General features: G+C 34.2%; 2 non-coding genes across 2 annotated transcripts; one reads left to right on the forward strand and one right to left on the reverse strand.

Annotated features, from left to right (window-relative positions):
- Positions 1–10471: 10471 nt before the first annotated feature.
- Trnar-ccu lies at positions 10472–10544 on the reverse strand. The gene has a single exon. It is a non-coding gene; the product is annotated as a tRNA-Arg (tRNA).
- Positions 10545–19664: 9120 nt separating this feature from the next.
- Trnar-ccu lies at positions 19665–19737 on the forward strand. Its single transcript has one exon. It is a non-coding gene; the product is annotated as a tRNA-Arg (tRNA).
- The last annotated feature ends 1706 nt before the right edge of the window (positions 19738–21443 follow it).

Below are 21443 nucleotides of genomic sequence, written 5' to 3' on the forward strand. Positions count from 1 at the left end.
ATATGCGTTGCCCAAAAGGTGATTAGGTAAGTAAGCTCTAGATATGAGAAAACAACTAAATTTGCTACAAAGGGCTGTTCTTAAACAGAAAGAGAATCAAATATCATTATTATCCTCGGCTTTATCATATCGACATTTCTTTGTCTGTTTGTTTCTACTCTTTTCTCTAAGTTGTCCCTAATTTCTCTCTCTCTCTCTCTCTCTCTCTCTCTCTCTCTCTCTCTCTCTCTCTCTCTCTATTTCTTTCTTGCCCTCAAAACGGCTTTCTATTTAGCTATTTTAGTTAACACTGAAATTATTGCCTTTCCATCGTAATTGTGTTTAAAAGTTGTTGTAATGGCCATTTGTGTTGCCCAAAAGGTAAGTAGGCAAGTAAGCTCTAGATATGAGGGAACAACTAAATTTGCTACAAAGGGCTGTTCTTAAACAGAAAGAGAATCAAATATCATTATCATCCTCGGCTTTATCATATCGACATTTCTTTGTCTGTTTGTTTCTACTCTTTTCTCTAAGTTGTCCCTAATTTCTCTCTTTACCTTTCTCTCACTCTCTCTCTTTTTCTCGCTCTCTCTAGTTTTCCCTCTTTTTATATTCATCTCTCGTTTTTTCTCTTTTTCTATTCTACTTTTTCTACTTTATATTGTTTATTGACGAACAATTTTCTCACACACCAAGTACCTTTTCAGCTGAAGAACTTAATGACCTGTGTCGTATTGTATTCTTCTTCGAAATTGTTATAGGGTAGAAATATAGTTCTTTCGAATTTATCTCCCGTTGGTTCCATGTCAAAATGAATTTCGAATAAAATATGAGAGCATGTCAGTCACAAGATTAAAACGTACATTCCGTTAACGTAAGCCGAGTTCCGACCCCCCGGGCCAATCCTTTTCCCATGCAGCTGATGTCCGTGAAGGACGAGCAGATGCCAGATCTTGGGTCACCTGCGCCCGTCGATATTGAAATATCGTAAAACGAACAATTGAAAATCGAGAATGACGTCGGTTATTTACGTCTTCCTGATGTAAGTCAAGCAGTCTCGCTAGAGATTAATGCGGAGTTGTCTAATAGGTGAACCACGCCCTGGGACTCGTATTTCCCCTCCTTTTCGACGACCTATGAACAATTCCGACATAGCCACGAGATCTTCAGAAAGTCGAGTCTTCCCCCTTTTTTTCATGGGCCGCAAGGACGGATGACAAAGCCGCCTATTTGTCTCCGCCAGACTCTCTATAAGCACTTGTCAATCCCTGCGGTTGTCCTCCGTTTTCAAACAGGACCTTTCCTTTTCAGACCACTTGAATCCTTGTTTACCTGTCAAAACTTATTGACTTATATGAAGCCCCTCCCTTGTGCGGAAATAATAATACAAAAAATTCTATTCGTGGCCCCCTTTATTGATCCCTCTCCTTAAAAAAAACCTTAACCTTTCATTTGTTGATATGTCAAAGCCTGGGGTAATAGTGATTATTTGATTCTCTTCTTGTGTACGAATAGCTCTTCGTAGTAATTTATTGTGAATGATATGTAAAAATAAGCAATTTTATCATAACGAGAGCTAACGTACTCCAACCGGTTGGGTATCGCGAATGGAATTCTGATGGAGACCTCACTTTCCGATTTAACTAAAATTGCTAAATAGAAAACAGTTGGAATGGCAAAATACACACTACAATAATGTGTGCATAGAAAATTAATACAAAAAGTGAAAGCGAGATACAGAAAGAGTAAGAGGGACAGCGACAGGGCGGGAAAGAGGGAGAGATAGATAGATAGATAGATATATAGATATATAGATAGATAGATAGATAGATAGATAGATAGATAGATAGATAGATAGAGAGAGAGAGAGAGAGAGAGAGAGAGAAACCAATAATTGAGATAACAAAAGCAAAAACACAATTAAAGTATTGTTGAGAATTGACATATATAAGGAAAATAAAAAAAGGTAAAGTAAAACCAGTAAGAAAATTAAGAGAATAATATGTAGTTAGATGTAAAGATAAATTAAGAAATGGGAAGAGAATAAACAAAGAAAAGTATACAGATAGATAAATAGATAGATAGAAATCGAGACAGAGAGAGAAATTTTTTAGAGTGAGAGGATGAGAGAACGAAGAAAGAAGAGAAAGATACAAAGAAAAAAGCGCTAGTGGGACAGAGGAAAAGAGAGGGAGAGATTGAGGAATACATAAAGGAACAGAAATTGAAACAAAGAAAGAAGGTCGAACTAAGAGAAAGAAAGGTAGGGAGAGAGAGAGAGAGAGAGAGAGAGAGAGAGAGAGAGAGAGAAACCAATAATTGAGATAACAAAAGCAAAAACACAATTAATGTATTGTTGAGAATTGACATATATAATGAAAATAAAAAAAAGTAAAAGTAAAACCAGTAAGAAAATTAAAAGAATAATATGTAGTTTGAGGTAAAGATAAATTAAGAAATGCGGTAGAGAAAAAACAAAGAAAAATATAGAGATAGATAAATAGGTAGATAGAAATAGAGATAGAGAGAGAAATTTTTGAGAGTGAGAGGTTGAGAGAACGAAGAAAGAAGAGAAAGAAACAAAGAAAAAAGCGCTAGTGGGTCAGAGGAAAAGAGAGGGAGAGATTGAGAGAAATATAAAGGAACATAAATTAACACAAAGAAAGAGAGTCGAACTAAGAGAAAGAAAGATAGGGAGAGAGAGAGAGAGAGAGAGAGAGAGAGAGAGAGAGAGAGAGAGAAATAATTGAGACAACAAAAGCAAAAACACAGTTAAAGTATTGTTGAGAATTGACATATACAAAGAAAATAAAAAAGTAAAAGTAAAACCAGTAAGAAAATTAAAAGAATAATATGTAGTTTGATGTAAAGATAAATTAAGAAATGCGGAAGAGAAAAGGCAAAGAAAAATATACAGATAGATAAATAGGTAGATAGAAATGGAGATAGAGAGAGAAAGAGAGTGAGAGGATGAAGAAGAAAGAATGAAAGAAACAAAGAAAAAATGCCAGTGGGTCAGAGGAAAAGAGAGGGAGAGATCGAGAGAGAGATAAAGGAACAGAAAGATATTGAGACAAAGAAAGTGAGTCGAACTAAGAGAAAGAAAGATAGGGAGACAGAGAGTGAATGAGAGAAGGAGAAAGACATAGAGTAAGAGATAAATAAACAGAGAGATAAAGACCTTGATATGAGGTGAATTCCTATTAAATTAGTAAAATAATATTGATAAAAAATACCAAAACACACGTACCTTTGTTTAAAAATAAACCTACATTCCGTAATTACTTATATGAAAAAGGCGATCGCCGACGAAAAAATAAGCTCAACTTGAGAAGTCAAATGCCCAGAAAAATTATAACATGTTATCAATACTTGATAGATTAATTTATACTTATGTACGAAACAAGTGTATTTGCCCATCATAGCTAGTTTTCTGCTCATCACACCTTCTCACAAAGAAAAACAAATTTTCCACTTTTTTTATTTCTAAACTGACCTCGACAGTTTTGCCCTTGGTAGCAGCTTTCACTCATCTATTGCTGCAAGGCCGTCGGCTGCATAATGCACATTTCGCAACATCATCAATGCCCTTCCTCATGCGCTTTCACGTGTTCAATTTGCATTCGTCGAGGTCATGGAGGCAATTTTGTTATTTTCAACTATGGGAAATTATCACTGTCCTTCTCTTCCAACAACTTTCCCATTAAGGGTTAAAATGCACCCTTGTTTCTTGAAAAAACACAGAACATTTGGCAAAAGAATTATAGTAGAGAAATATAAATTTAAATAATCGTCTCCGATGAACTGTGTTGTCAATTTGAAATAACAGGGTAAATACAGTTGTTTGCAAGATCAGGATTTACACAATTCCAGCTAGAGTAATTCAACTCACCACATTATCCCGGTGAAGGATGACTTTTCAAGTTGATTACGTTGACTTAACAAAGTTGCCATCAACTAACATTCCAATTGCATCAACGCTATTGAATCTCGGAGTCCAACCACCGTATAGAATCATTCGAACCTAAAAGCAATTATTTCTAGTCTTTTTCCAAATTTCCAACTTATTTACATGTGATTATCACCAAAACAGTAGCATTTTCCTATATAAATAATGTCTAACGTTAATTTTATCGTAAATTAGTAATACTAACGAGATTTGAAGACATTTTTTATTTTTTGTTATAATATGCTTTCTTAAGTTTGTGTCAGGGCATTGGACATTTGTTCCTCCTCGTTCTTTTAATGTGTCTGTTTTTACTTTAGTATTTTTAAAAAAATTTAGTTTATTTTCTCCTCTAATAGTAATTTCTAAAGGTATTCAAAAAATTGTAACAACAATAATCTAATTAGCATAAGGAGTACTTGCTCATGGTCTGTCGTAGCTACAATTCCTTTTCCTGTTTTCTTTGTATCCCAGGTTTTGTCCATTGAGCTTCGCATTCGAGGATGATATGGGAGGCTATTAATTTATCCACATTGCATAACGTACAAATGGGGTCATCATTGGATATGCCCATGTTTAAATGTTTTCTAAAATGCCAGTGACCCTTGCATAGTCCTACCACTCCTCTGGACCTAGCCATCCCTAACTGAAGCAGTGAGTTTGCCAGCCTTATTGAGGGATGTTTAAATATAAACTCACTGTGTCTAGCACTCATAGATTTTAACCACTTCTTTTTGGTCTTTCTTGGATCCACTCTGTCCAGGTTTCTGTGTTGGTTTTTGTCAAGAATAGGTGCAGGGCGTATATATGGTCTTCCAGATTCTCGTTTGGCCAATCTGCCTGTTCTTTACCCCAAAACCCATTCTAACTTGATATCTCTTATATTATCAGGTTATTGTGTTTCGTTGTGTTTTCAGATTTTGGATGCATTAGCTGAGTAATTTTGATGTAATTTTTATTACCTAATATATCAGCTAATGAGATATAAATTTAACCTAATGGACTTTCAGGAATATTTTTAGACAGAAAAAACAAATTTTTATACAGAATTAACGGTTTGTTTTATAGTTTAATCATTAAAAAACATAAACGTTAAATTAAAATTGACAAGAACATCTAAGAAAAATTAACAATTCATTTCATAAGGCATAGAAATTACAGAAATAAAAATTTTTTCATATGATACTTATGTTGTACCAATTAATAAACATACAACATTAAAAAACTCTTAAGATATCCAAGATAAATATTGTTATGGAATTAGGTCCATTGAAAAAAAAATTACTCGTAGGTTTAATTAATAACTAGTCAAAAATAGCGTCCTGGCGCCCCAACTTGACTTATAGACCGATAACGGAATTGTTGGTTTAATGCATTGAAGAAATTCGATTGATATGCATTCCTAATGATTCCAATTAAAGATTGATATCGATCGAAAATAATTAAAACGTGTTATGATAACGGCATATTGATTGTCTTCTTTTTTTTCCTTTTTATTTTTTTTAAATACTATAATCGCTGTACAATTCCACCCAGCATCGTCAAGGTTTTAATCATGTTGATCTGTGTAATTATTATATTATGTTTATTAGGTTCATTTATTATTTTATATTATTTATTAGGTTATTTAAACGGAAATATAAAAATGACTGTAAAGAAAAAAATGCTTGTGGTTAAGAAGTGTACAGAAAGTAAACAAATTTATAGCAACGTTGAGCTCCGTTTTCTCTCTTTTTTTAAGCCCCTTGTGCTTGATGTTTTTTTTTAAATTTTGATATTCATTTATTTTTCAGGAAAGCCTGCATTTCCTGTTTAAAGTGAAACACTAAATTTTTACAATATTTCAGCAATTTTTCAACGTTATTTATAAATTTTAATTAATTAAGGTTTTTAGTTGAGATAAAAAAGTCAGCGTCACGAGCGGGATTCGAACCAACGATCTTCGGCTAGATACGCCGCCGCTCTACCACTTGAATCATCGTGACCTCGATCTACTCGGACGCTAACTTCCCATTTCAACCCCAACTTTTGAATTGTCCCTCTTTTTTGCCATTTTTCAGATGCCGTGTTAATTTATCGTCTAGAATCAAATAGATTACACGACATTTGAAAAATGGCAAAAAGGAGGGAAAGTTCAAAAGGTGGGGTTGAGATGGAAGGTTAGTGACCGAGTGGATCGAGGTCACGATAGCTCAAGTGGTAGAGCAGCGGCGTATCAAGCCGAAGATCGTTGGTTCGAATCCTGCTCGTGACACTGACTTTTTTATCTAAACTAAAAACCTTAATTAAGTCGAATATATTAATTGTCAAGCGGACCACGAAACTAGTGAAGTTATTTAGTAGTGTAAAATGAAGCTACGGGGCGTGATGACCGCAACGGTTTAGTGTCGATTTACACACAACAGTGACCTGACAGTGTCGGGACCGGCATTTTGTTCCACCGGCGGGTTTGAAATTAAACCTGTTCGAAACTGAATGGCTTTGTTCAAACTCGCCCGGCGCGCGACCGTGGCCGCGCCGACAGGCGTTGTCACCGTACCGTGAACGTCGGATTCCTTGTTGACGATATTTTCTTTTCTTTTATTTTATTTTCACGGCCGTACAACATGAATGATGAAAAACTCATTGAGTGGTGCCAAATAATCCTGTGTTGTTGATCAGGCAAAATCAAAATACATGGACTCAGATTTCAAGAATACACTCTGGAGGAAAACCGGAAAAATGGGTATTTGATAATCCCGGGAGAGATCCAACTTCAGAACTGAAATAATCAGTGAATATCTCGTACGCGAAATGCATTTGTCGTTCCGTTCCCTTTCTGTATACGTAAATTTTGTTCGACTTTCATTCCTCGAGTCCACTTGGGAAGTAAAGTAATTTTAGGTGCTCATATCGTATTTTTTAATGTAGTAAGAGTTTTAATTCTTAAGCAAACAGCAAGCAAAATTTTGCTCCATCATCCACTAATTCTTTGTATAGTGTCTCTCTTATAACCCTCTCTTGTTCCATGCTTGATGGACCCCACTTCCGTTTTCTCCCTTGCGGTTCCTCTTCTTAATTTTTTTTGCCATTTTGGCCACTCAAGTCAACTGCAAGGTAAGGATGAATACTGACAGTGGAATAATATGATCCCTGTATGATCATAGTGGCCGGGAATAAGGGACGTCACGACACTGTCACGTCACAGTTGTGAGTGAATTGCCCGTTAAGGCGTTGACACTGCGCTCATTATTGTAAGGCCGAGGTCCCCGGTTCGAATCCAGCGGTCGTGCATAAAAACCCGACATACTTACAAATAGGGTTTCTTTAAAACACCGACACCCCGAGGGTTGATATAACCTAGTAGTTGATTCCCCTCGTAAAAATTATAACCATTTTTGTGGGTTTTATTTGTTGTAGTATGCTGCCAATTCAAAGCAAGATTTTCTTTTACATAACGATTCGTTGAATTTTGGCAACAACCTGAAATTGTATCAAAATTTATATCTTTTATTTACTCAAAAAAAAAAAAAAAAAACTATTTGCTGGAGTTTTTTTTTAAATCACGGCATTTATTAAATCCCAGACCCTGATTTATATATGAATTTTTAGACAGTTTAATAAAAATTTATATTTATTTTTTAACTGTTATCGATACGGTGGCGTCCGTTTTCGGATGTAAAGGTAGTTATTTTCAAAAATTTTCTTTTTAACTACACTTATTCTTAATGAATTGAAGTTTTGATGTTAATTTCCTTCCAGAGAGATTCGGTACGTTTTGTTTACGCATCAAAATCTCAAATTTGAGTGTATTTCTGTAACTTTTGACAAGATTTATTTCTGGATGAGAGCTCAAACACTTGCTCTTTTGATGTACGATGTTTTCGCAGGCTTTTTTTAATTTGTATTTATTTTTTAGGATATTATTACGTTTACTACGAATTTAATACAAAACCTTTTAAAAATAATCAATCGTTCGTTTTGGGTAAGAATCTAAAGTTGAGACAAAATTTTCAAATTCAAAAAGTTTATATTTCTGGTTCTATTGTTTAATTATTTTTGGAGTATTTTTGAAACCATTCTTGCTCTACAAAATAGAAAAAGAACCTTTTCAATATTACGAAGTCTTGAAGAAATGTTTACCGAAAGGTGGAAAACTACAACTTAATAAGGGATTTTCTGATCGAGTTCGAATTTTTCCCAACTTACGGCATAAAAACATTACACCCTGAGGCTTTTTGTAGTAGGTAATTCAACAAATTTAGAAGGTAGTTTTTAAGACAGAAATACATAAAAGATAAGGATCTTCAAACAGTGTAAGGAACGACGAGGTGCAAGATACACCACAACACATAAGTTGCAACTTTCAAAAATATATATGAAACGCTTCTAAAGCTCGGAATCTCTAGTTTCATTCTATGCAGTAAAATATGTACTTTAATTTAAAAATAAAATCATTTCAATACTTTCTCGTATTTTACATAAAATTTTATGCGTAGTACAATAAAATTATATACATGTTTTTTATTGAAAAGTTTTTCAGAGAACCCATTTCTCTGTCGAACAGCTAGTTTTTAAACGATTTTTCAGTTTTAACCCTTTTCTGCGCAAACAGTAAATTCATTCTAATTTCGGTGTGCATTTCTTATACAAGAAAGTCTGTCCAGTTTAAACCTCTTAATTTGGTTATTTTTTTAGCTATTTTTCAAGGTTGTCTATTTGTTCAAAGAGTGGCTAAAATGTTGACATATTTCGGTACCATTTTCTCAAAAACTATTTAGTCTATGACAAACAATCTTCTTTTGTTTTATTTATCTTAGTATATTAAGAATTTTTAGCTAAAGGATTTTTAAAAGTCGTGAATCGTTAATTTTTAACAACAAATTCAATTTATTGCAAAATGTATATTTTTTTATATTATAAAATATTATTTCTCCGTTTCTGGGTGGTTTTAAGAAAACACGCTCTCAAAGATTGCCTATTCTAGCTATACATGATAAAAAGACTTTTATTTTTAATATGACGAAAAAATTTCGCTGTTTGTTTTATGAGTTTCATCTGTTTATGTGTGCACTTCTATCGGTTTTTATGCTGTTTAGACATATTTCCTTCTAGTATTTTTCAGTAATGTTTAATTTAGCAGTTTAATTAATACTTTATAGGGGCGTCGGTGGCCGCAACGGTTTAGGCGTTGACACGGCGCTCATCATTGTAAGGTAAACGTCCCGGGTTCGAATCCAGCGGCCCTGTATTCGAACCCGACATACTTACAAATGTTTTTTTTTTTTTTTTTTCAAAAACACCGGCACCCCGAGGTTGATATAACGTCTGCTGTTGCGAACCCTCGTTAAAAAAAAAAATTTAAAAAAAAATTTAAGAAAATTTAAAAAAAAAAATAAATAAATAGAATATTAAAGATGTAGGTTATACAATGCGTTTTATTAAAATTCTTGATTTAAAAAAAGGAATTGAAAACCCTCGTTAAAAAAAAATCGTCTTGCTCGACATCGTCATTTTCGTTTATCTCACTAACGAGTTATAAGATTTTAATTTTTAATTTGTTATGCATGAAATTTCTTCGTGATATGACCTCTGCTGTTGCGAACCCTCGTTAAAAAAAATGTAATAAAATGAAAGTATAAAATTAATTGAATAAATATATTGTTTACATATACAGCACTACCTGCATATGATTGAACAAAAATGTCAAAATTAGGAATATCAGAAAATATTACATATTTTTCAACGTCTTATTATCTGAAGAAAAATAAAATTATAAATTTTTGTAGTTGAAATAGTTTTAGTATGAGCATCCTCTTGCTCGTCATCGTCATTTTCGTTTATCTCACTCACGAGTTAAACGATTTTAATTTTTAATTTTTTTTTCATGAAATTTCTTCTTTCTAAAAAAGCAAACAACATCAAGAAGAAACAAGAAATGATGAAATCTACTTTCTAATAAAATTAGATAAAACATTTAAAATTGTTAAAAGTTTAAAAACCATAATTTACATACACAGAATAAATTTATTTAAATAATTATTTACCATGTTATTATTTTGTTTTTGTTTTGTATACGTACATAATTTTAACTGTGTGATATGCCACAAATGAAAATTATGGCAACAATTGTTTATTTCCAAAATTAAAAACCACAAGACAAAATATGATAAAATACATAATAGAATGAGCAAAACGACGATTTTTAAATAATTGTGAACCACTTATTAGAATTATTTAGGCTTTTTTAAGTTAGTATAATGAAGAAAGCTTCATTATGAGAAAATTTAGCTTCATTTTTTTATAAAACTTAACTTATTTTTTAACAACCTGTGAAGTGAGGGTCACTTGTCGAACTCCGCACTGAAATAATAATAATACTTTATATAACTTTTATAATGATTATCGTGACATTACAAAAGTAAAAGTGTTTTTGACTTAGATTACCAATTATTTGTTACAAGTTATTTATGTATTGGCCCAAAACAATAACTGCTAGATTTTAATCTGAATGATAATTAATTTAAAAAAAAATTAAATGTTTGTCAAGTTGTTCAAAAATGTATGTACCCCTGGTGGGACTCGAACCCACAATCCCCGGTTTAGGAGACCGATGCCTTATCCATTAGGCCACAGGGGCAGGTTGAGCGGCAACTGGAACAAACGGGTGTTCCATCGTTCCACTAATTTCAAACTCTTTGGTCTACCAGAAAATTTGAAAAGATCATCATCACTCTTATCCAAAAATAAAAATAATTTAAGATTAATGTGGGTAGCGAATAAAGTGTTAAAGTTACCGAATAAAAAGTGTTTTCCTATATGTTTTCACTTCTCAGTATATTACAATTTTGATACTTATTTTCTTTTCAGGAGAGTCTGTTTTAATGTGTAGGCATCTAATTTTAAAATTTTGACGTTTTTTAGCAACGTTTCAATGGCATTTAGTTGTTCAAAGGGATGCCAAAATGTTACCTTTTTAGGTGCCATTTTCTTCAAATATATTTACTCTATTACAACCAAACTTTTTTTAAATTTTTTTATGGAGCTGCATTATATACATAAAAAAATTTTTTTTATTGATCCTAGTATAGTACTAATTTTGTAGGTTAAAGAGGTTTTATTAATAGTTAATCGTTAATTGTGGCAACAACATACATTTGGGAACAAATTTTACACCTTACCTTTTACACAAAAAAATATTTTCCTATACTGTGTAGCTCCAAGCAGGTTTAGCAAACCGAATAAAAAACCGAGAATTTGAGCCTTTCAAAACCGCAATAGCTCATTTCTTTGGGAGAATAAAACAACCAAGGTGGAAGAACGGAATCTCACCCAAAATCGAGCACTCTGCCTAAAAGTGAAACACAAAAGTACATACAAAAGTTACGTCTATTCCACAAAGTTGAAATTACATGTAAAATCGCACATCTTAGCTTAAAAGCCTATCTTAGTTCTCGCAAGGAAAGACCGTCAAAATTAAGCTTCTGGAAATCAAACATGGATGAAGCTTCTAATTCCTTCTAAAGAGACAAGTGTGTAGATGTTCGAACCCGTAATAAGCAATCTTTCTGATGCTGAGAGGCAATCGTAGAGAGAAGAACCGAAAAATGAACATGCCAATTAGAGAGTCAGGTAGCTTCAAGGGTCGTTGCGAAGACTGTATTTGTTAGATAAAAATTGCCAATGAGCAAACCAATGGGAAATTAAACTTATTTCCATTGATGTGATTCTTATATAAAATAAGAAAATCTTCGAACAGCGTAAGGGATGAAGATTTGCAAATTCATTGATGCAAGAATACTATATTCGAAACATTCAAAAATTTATTTAAACTTCTATAGTTTAGAATCTCATGGGGCAGGAATTTGTGAAATTGGTGTGGATTGTTGGCTTTAGGGATTGGATGAACCATGGAAAACATCCCTGGTGTTGGAAGGCGAGTGGTTAGAAAGTTAGGTAAATTATGATTTTTTGGAATTTTACGAAGATTGAAAAAGTAATGAGATCAAATCCATAATCGTTTTATGTGTAGATTTTTAATTCAGTTTATTTTACATCAGAAGAAGTAAAAAGTTTACGAAGAAAATGAGAATGTGAAGATTTTGTGCTGGGGATTCTTGAAGTTGGGTGACGGTCTTGCTGAAAAGGGATAAGAATTGAAAACAAGTATGAGGAGAAAATTAGTTCCCTGTAGAGGTCGCACCGTCTATGGGACGATGAGGTTCTTTGTCGACCGCACCTGGCCAGTGGCCTTATCAGACGTTTGTTTTTGAGAAACTCGTTAGTCGGCTTACTCGGGAATGGTGCTCATTTCATAAGTTTACAAGCAGAAAGAGTCTGTAAAGTTCAAGACGAGTTTCTTCCCCATTTGCTCTTTCGGACTGGCGGATCAGCATCGATGCGCCTGTTCAGCGCCGCAAGGTGAGCAGCTCAAAGGACTGGAATGATTTATGTCCGACTTTCCCGGTGTACTCCCGATGTTGGAAAGGGATCCTTCAGTTAAGAGCTTCCGAACAGCTGTGTCGCATAGGCTTTCGATTTAAGTGGAATGCTAACCACCAAAAAGAAAGCCCAGCCGTTCGGTAAGGTTAATGCTACAGCGCCACCTGAACGACATCATCAAACTCTAAGTACCCACTAGGAGTCGCACAATTGAATCACTACGAATGTTTATCCAAACCTATGGGCATGGACTTGCTTGCTACCGTAGTTCAGTCGGCTACGCTTCTTCCTCCATGTTTTCAGACAATATCTGGTTCACTGACCCATATGTTAGACTGAGAGCTCACTTGCCGTCGCCCACTGATAATTTCTTTCACTAGTACACGATTACAGCTTGTACTTCGGAGAGTTTGCCAGGCTCTTTAGGCTACATACACCATTATTTTTGGCTTAGAACTCCCCCCCCCCATTGTAGCCAAGAGTTGGGAAGTATTCAGTATTAATCGTAGGACGCAATAGATTGAGAAAATATTTGCCCGTGACTGGCTTAAGCCTCCTCCTATTCTTAGAGACGATGAGTAGAACAGAGAAGTTGTTTCTTCATCAGATGAGGCATGATCTGTGACGGAGAGGAAAAGAAACAAGACAAGTTTAACAAGTAAGACAAGATTCTTTTTTGTCGCATAATAAAAAATAAAATAATTAATTAAAAAATACATTTATTTTGAACAGAAAAATATTTGTTACCCACTGAAAAATTAAAAGATAAGGTTTTTAGTTGAGATAAAAAGTCAGTGTCACGAGGGGGATTCGAACCCACGATCTTCGGTTAGATACGCCGCTCCTCCACAACTTGAGCTACCGTGACCTCGATCCACTCGGACAATAACTTCTCATCTCAACCTAACCTTTTGAATTTTCCCTCCTTTTTGCCATTTTTCAAATGTCGTGCAATCTATTTGATTCTCGGCGACAAATGGGATTACACGATATTTGAAAAATTAATTTGGGGGGAATTTATTTGTCCGAGTGGATCGAGGTTACGATAGCTCAAGTGGTAGAGCAGCGGCATATCTAGCCGAAGATCGTGGGTTCGAATCCCGCTCGTGACACTGGTTTTTTTTATCTCAACTAAAAACCTTAATTAATTGAAATATGTAAGAAACTATTGAATTTAAATGATAAGTTTATCCTTTGAATTATTAGGTATACATGTTTCTTTTTTACATAATATGTTTGAATTTATGATTTTGGGATTTTATATAGTTATTAGTTATGCTTTAGTACGTTATAAGGCTATAATGAGTTATCTGTTGAGTTTTAATGGTTATTGTTAAAGCGTACCTTCCGGTCGTAATAAATTGTTAAGCCCGCTTCGCGTAGGAACCCGAGGGTTGGGCCGGGGGTTCACCGAGTCCACTCGTAACTCGTCCTCTCGGACGAAAGGGTTCATTATTTTCTTTTATACCCGGAAGGCAGTTGGAATAAATGAAATTAGAAATACTACGAGGTGGGTCAGACTCGTCGCTGTGGAAAAGGAATTGTTTAAAGCGTAACACCCTCGTCGCCCGGGGAATTTATTGTATAAGGGGAGGCCTATTAACATAATAACACGTTCGCCTGTATGAAGGGTTATTAACATAAAGTTATTTGGGAAGCGGTGTTTTGTATTGCCTCGCGGGACACAATAACGAATTAGGGACAGTAAACAAACTCGGTTTAGGTGAGAGAGCTATAAAACCATATTGATTTATCGCGACAGCGTCGGTTGAAATGTTTTACTGCTTTGAGAGTCGTTTTAGCACATTGTTCCGACCTCCATTAGCCCTCCTCCAAACTGCATTACGACCTATTTGAAACATTTAACCATTCATAAACATCCGATGACCGGTTTTGTATGTAGTGCTGTGGTTAGCTATCGCAAACTCATTCATGATGATAGTGACTGACTTGTACCGAAAAAAAGGCACCTTAGCCAAATAACCTAAATCGTCGTTTTGTTTTTCATCCTCCACTGTTCAGCAGTCCCATCGCGTTGTAGACATTATCGGTACTGCTTTTGAACAAAAGCAGCTTTGGTGTATTCCTAGATGAGATACAAGCCTTCAATCGGTATAGCAATCAGGGCTACTCTGGAATCTTGGAAGATAACCCTACTTTTTACCTACTACCTGATTGTAAAATCCTATCTAACCGACAAATACGTTCAGGTCATCGGTGGCCCTCTTTATCGACGGGCTATCGCACATATACAGGAGTACGGCAAGGAAGTATCTTAAGGTCATGCCTCTACACAGTATACACGACATATATGAAACATTTAGGCAATCATAAACACCTGATAACCTGTTTTATATGAAGTGGTGTAATTAACTACCCCAAACATCATGATGATAGTGACTGACTTGTACCGAAAGAAAGGCACCTTAGCCAAATAACCCAAATCGCCGTTAAGTGGCTTTGTTTTTCATCCTCCACTGTTCAGCAGATCCATCGCATTGTAGACATTATTGGTACCGCTTTTGAACAAAAGCACCTTTGGTGTATTCCTAGATGAGGTACAAGCCTTCAATCGGGGCTGCTCAGGAATCTTGGAAGATGACCCTACCTTTTACCTACTACCTGATTGTAAAATCCTATCTAACCGACAAATTCTTTCAGGTCATCGGTGGCCCTCTTTATCGGCGGGCTATCGCACATATACAGGGGTACGGCAAAGTAGTATCTTAAGGTCATGCCTCTACACAATAAACACGACATATATGAAACATTTAGGCAATCATAAACACCTGATAACCTGTTTTATATGAAGTGGTGTAATTAACTACCCCAAACATCATGATGATAGTGACTGACTTGTACCGAAAGAAAGGCACCTTAGCCAAATAACCCAAATCGTCGTTAAGTGGTTTTGTTTTCATCCTCCACCGTTCAGCAGTCCATTGCGTTGTAGACATTATCGGTACCGCTTTTGAACAAAAGCAGCTTTGGAGTATTCCTCGTTGAGATACAAGCCTTCAATCGGGGCTGCTCTGGAATCTTGGAAGATGGTCCTGCCTTTTACCTACTACCAGGTTGTAAAATCCTATCTAACCGACAAATGCGTTCAGGTCATCAGTGACCCTCTTTATCGGCGGGCTATGGCACATATACAGGGGTACGGCAAGGAAGTATCTTAAGATCATGCCTGTACACAGTGTACACGACTTATATGAAACATTTAGGCATTCATAAACACCTGATAACTGGTTTTATATGAAATGGTATAATTAACCATAAACATAAACCATAAAAAGTACATTAGCCAAATAACCCACATCGTTGTTAAATGGTTTAATTGGTGGTGTAATTTAATTTGTTTAAAAAAACTGGTCTGTTCTTTTACGCATAGTTTATAAGGTTCTCAACCTCATTGCGTTACCCAGTAGATCTGTAGTTTTTTAAACATTTTCACTATTTTTCGTGTTTTTCCAAAAACTTGTTTTCAGGGCTTTAGGGTGTAAAAAACGAATGTAAAATTTGTTTCTTGATAAACAAATATTTTACCCTATTTTGACATGTGATTCAATAAGAATAATTTTAAGATATGTAATCAGAAACAGGTCATATATTTGGTGAAAAATGAAGATTTTACTGAAATGATGTGCAAAATAAAGAAAGACGATCTGGAAGAAAGGGTACAGGTCTAGGTACAGAAGTCTAGTTCATCAAACAGCACTGTATGGCTCTATCCTTAAATACTGTACTCACTAATAAATAACTCAACTTCTCAATTCACTATCTATTTAATTTTTCTTTTACAAAAGAGTATTACTAAAAGACCACTTACATTGTTCCTTCATATAATTCCGGAGAGCGAACCAAGTTAGAAATTGTGGCCTTATATCTATTCAACCAAAAATCGGTAAGCTTTTTGAAACTCCTGGTTTAGATGGATGTACTCTACTATTCTTAGATTTCTCCTTCCATCCTACCTCAAATTTCTGATAAGCAACATGGATTCCTCAAAAACAGATCCACTATTAGCAATCTCCTAATCTTCCAACATTACACCATTTCTGCGTTTAAATCAAAATCACAAGTTGATGTTGTATATACTGACTTCTCCAAGCCATTTCACTTGGTTGATCGCAGTATTAGTTCTAAAACACCAATAATTTGCTTTTAGTGATATTACGCTATTCTAAAAAAGTATTTTCGAAGAGTTAGAATTAAGTCTGTCTATTCCACGAATTTGAAGTCCATTCTGGACATCCTCAGGGTTCTCACATGGGTCCAGTTCTGTTTCTTCTTTTATCAATGGCCAACTATCTGTATGTGTTACTATTTGCAGACAATCCAATTTTATTTCACTCCATTTCTAATATAGAAGATTGTCTTAATCTTGAGCCACTTATCTAAATAAAATGTCTTTAGACTTGGACAAATGCTCTATTACCATTTATCCCCGTAAGTTTCATATATTTCTTTTCAATATGTGATAAATAAAACTCAATTGCCAAGACCTCCTGGTATTAAAGATATGGCATGATACGAAATTAGTATTCAACCTTCACATAGACACCATATGCAAAAGAGCATATAAGCTACTAGGATTCCGTTAAAAACCCTTCCATGACTTCAGAGAAACCACTCTTCTGACCTGTCTGCATACGTCAGTAGTCGACCGACGAATAGTTCTAGCACTTTGAACACGGAGGACGATCGGCCGGAGACTATGTGCATCCCGACTGATTTCGACTCGTTGGCCTGTCCTGGCTCCATGTGGCGTCCTTCGGTACGGCTATATCGACAATGGTTTAATAATGTTAAACAATTTTTTTTTACATTGAAACAAATAAAATGTAAACAATTTAACGTTTTGTTCTAAATCGGAAAATATTTGCTTTTCTGTGTAGAAAAATAATATCCAACGTTGAAAATTAATACAGTAAGGTAAACGGTATGTGCAGGTGCTTAAATGCAAATTCAAATTGTAGTATTTTTTTAATTTAGCGTTTATATAATATACTTTTATTATTATTAATTATAATTATTAACTAATATTGATAATACTAATTAATAATGAATAATTATTAAAATTATTATGTATGAAATTAAAAAATAATATAAACAACATAGCACATTAAATTAATAGGCATAGGACCATCTTAACAAAATTTACTATAAAACAACTAGTAAGACAGTGGGTGTCGGTGGCCGCAACGGTTCTGCGTTGACACGGCGCTCATCACTGTGAGGTAAAGGTCCCGGGTTCGAATCCAGCGGCCCTCCATTCGAAACCGACATATTACAATTTTTTTTTTCAAAAAACACGGCACCCCGAGGTTGATATAACTTCTGCTGTTGCGAACCCTCGTTAAAAAAAATAAAAAAATTTAAATTACAAAAAAATAAATAAATAAAATATTAAAGATGTAGGTTATATTATCTTGAATTTTATGCAATGCGTTTTATTAAAATTCTTGATTAAAAATGGAATTGAAATTGCAAACCGTCGTTAAAAAAAAAAAAATCAACAAAATAATAAATACAAATGTAATAAAATAAAAGTATAAAATTAATTGAATATTGTGTACACATACAGCACTACCTTTATATGATTTAACAAAAATGTCAAAATTAGGAATGGCAGAAAAAAACTACATATTTTTCAACGTCTTATTAACCGAAGAAAAATAAAGTTATAAATTTTTATATTTGAAATAGTTTTAGTATGAGCATCCTCTTGCTCGTCATCGTCATTTTCGTTTATCTAACTAACGAGTTATACGATTTTAATTTTTAATTTTTTTTGCATGAAATTTCTTCTTTCTAAAAAAGCAAACAACATCAAGAAGAAACAAGAAATGATGAAATCTACTTTCTAATAAAATTAGATAAAACATTTAAAATTGTTAAAAGTTTAAAAACCATAACTTACATACACAGAATAAATTTATTTAAATAATTATTTACCATGTTATTATTTTGTTTTTGTTTTGCATACAGACATAATTTTAAATGTGTGATATGCCACAAACGAAAATTATGGCAACGATTGTTTATTTCCAAAATTAAAAATACAAGACAAAATATGATAAAATACATAATAGAATTGGCATTTTTTTAAGTTAGTACAATGAAGAAAGCTTTATTATGAGAAAATTTAGCTTCATTTTCTATAAAACTTACCTTATTTTTTACAATCTGTGAAGTGAGGGTCACTTGTCGAACTCCGCACTGAAATGATGCCGGTGATGAGTGCATCCGAAAACGATGAACACACGTCTAAAGCAGGCACTCAAATAGATCTAAGTGTAGAAAGCTTGGGGACTTCATAAAAACTCGGACCCACCACGACCAAACGAAAATTCTTTATTTTCGCCGGGTTCTTTGGCTCCAAGTGGCGCCCATCGAGCTGATAGTGCTAGAGTATGCTGGTTCTGTTTTGTCTCTACATACCAATATCAACATTAAAATTTTAGAAAAATTACATACGAAATTCCTGAAATTAGACTCCTTCCGCAACAAACCGCGTTTTCTTGACTTCCCTCCGTTTGAGAAGAAATATCTTCGATATAATATTTAACCACGGTCTTTTAATAATATTATGGACTCCCCAGAACGGCAATCAAACGTCAATTTCCATGACCCATCCATATTCTACCATCAGTTTTCCCATACCAACTACACGACTCTCTTTCTCATATACAGGAGGATGGATCTGGTCAATATGCTACCGAACAATATAGATATTAATAATAATGTGTGGTGAGTAGTGACGTTAGTCGATAATTATTCAGAAATCGTGAGATGCGGTCTGGTGTGATGTAGGTTTCAGAAAAACATTTTCTTTATCGTGCCAACGTTTCGATCTTTATTGAGATCATCTTCAGGGCCTGGGATTTACAAACATTGTTTACATTTAACAAATACATGTAGGATTTGGAAAAAAGTGAATTTATACAATGCAAAAAATATATTTTTTTATAATCAATCAAAGTATTTCTACTCACTCAAAGTGTTTGTCTTCTGTGTAATTTTGCCATTATTGCGTACTTTGATTGAATATAAAAAAATTATATTTTGCGTTGTATAAATTCACTTTTTTCCACATCCTAGATTTATTTTTTAAATTTAAACAATGTTTGTAAATCCCAGGCTCTGAAGATGATCTGAATAAAGATCGAAACGTTGCCACGATAAAGGAAATGTTTTTCTGAAACCTACATCACACCAAACTGCATCTTGAATAATTAATAATAATCTAAATCTAGTTTGAAGAGGAAGAGTTCCATTTCGTACTTGTTTGTACCTGAGGTTACCTTCCCAACCAGCCCCTGTGGCCTAATGGATAAGGCATCGGTCTCCTAAACCGGGGATTGTGGGTTCGAGTCCCACCAGGGGTATAGTTTTTTTTGTTTACTTTTTGAAAATCGTTTTGTAGGAAAAACTGAAATTCTTTGTAATTATGTTATGATTATTATTATTTTCTTTGATACCTCAATAAAATTTGCAGCATTTTAAATCTTTGTGTAAATATCTTCAGTAGTATTGGTATGGATGAAGCTTAGCAAAGGTATTTTATCGCGTTTTAGATCAAATCATAATGTTTTCAATAGTTCTACGTGGGAAGTCACGTGTCAAGTACAAACATTTCCGAGATGGATAAGGGGCGAGGCGCGATAACTTCGCTATCCTTGAAGTTGCACATGCAATAGCCTTCAGCGGGTCGGCCTTCGCTGTTCCTTCCTGCTTTCTTAGCCAAGTTGGAGGGGGACATCGCAAATTACAAAAGCGAGACCTTCGGACGCCTGCATCCGTCAAACAAGACTCGGCCATTACCATAACACCGGCCCATTGGGACGTATCCCATCTGGTTGGATAAGTCGTCGCGTTTTGAAGACATTTGCAAATTTGAAATTAATGGAACAAAAAACTGCTCGTGATTTATGACGACGTTTTAAACTAAACCCAGTACCAGAAAATGCACTACTGAAGATAAAAATTTATACAGTACACGTAATATATTTTATCTCACATGATAAGAAAACGATTATAATTTTGTTGTGATGTACCGTCGGATTCAAGTTATCTCAGCTATTCAATAGCGTAAATTTTAGTCAAGATTGTTTAATGATTGTATATTAAAATGTTTTTATCTAAACCTTTGAAACGTCCATCCCAGTGTTTAAAGAGTAATAAAATTTGAATGGGTTTAATCAGAAAGAAATTTTTTTAACGCAAGTCATGAATACATGGATATAATAATCGGTTCCGATTTACATCGAATTACCATTTCAAAAAGAGGCCTGAAAGCTAATTTAAGATATTTAATCCCGCTTTACACAATTTTTAAATAAAATTATCATTGTATGTTCGAAAAAAAATAACACGGCAAAATCAGTCTTTTTAACCACCATTTCTAAGATAATCCCAGTAAAATATTCTCCATATGTAATTTTTTTTTATTAACAAATCAACAGGGGGCGTCGGTGGCCGCAACGGTTTACGCGTTGACACTGCACTCATTGCTGTAAGGTAAAGGTCCCGGGTTCGAATCCAGCAGCCCTGCATTAGAACCCGACATACTTACAAATGGTTTTTTTTTAAACACCGTCACCCCGAGGGTTGATATAACCTCTGTTGTTGCGAAACCTCGTAAAAAAAATAATAACAAATCAACAGATAAATATAGAAAAAAATGCGTTGAATAAATATATTATGTGAAAATAATATGTCAACATGACATTTATTTATTAATTTAAAAACTAGTTAATTAATTATTTTAAAAAATTCTCTAAAACATTCTGCTAAATGTTTCTGCCATGTATAAAGTAAGGATTAGTATGAGGTCTACAACAGGTTTTTATTGTTATCTTTGAATAAGTTTACTCCAAAATGTATTATTGTTAAATGTTACATTTTTTGTAAATTTTGATAAGTATTTTATTTTTTTAATAAGGTCTGATGAGGATAATAATAGCCTAAAATGAAAACGCAGAAATAATCAAATTATTTTGTTAGAGAAGTTCAATAAAACAAGGGGCAATGATGCAAAATTTTCGCATGACCGAAAATATTTTTTTCATTTCAAAGAGGATTTTTTAATGTA

The sequence above is a fragment of the Cimex lectularius genome, unplaced genomic scaffold (assembly GCF_000648675.2).
Source record: "Cimex lectularius strain Harlan isolate CLEC.00 unplaced genomic scaffold, Clec_2.1 scaffold133, whole genome shotgun sequence".
Taxonomy (NCBI): Eukaryota; Metazoa; Arthropoda; class Insecta; order Hemiptera; family Cimicidae; genus Cimex; species Cimex lectularius.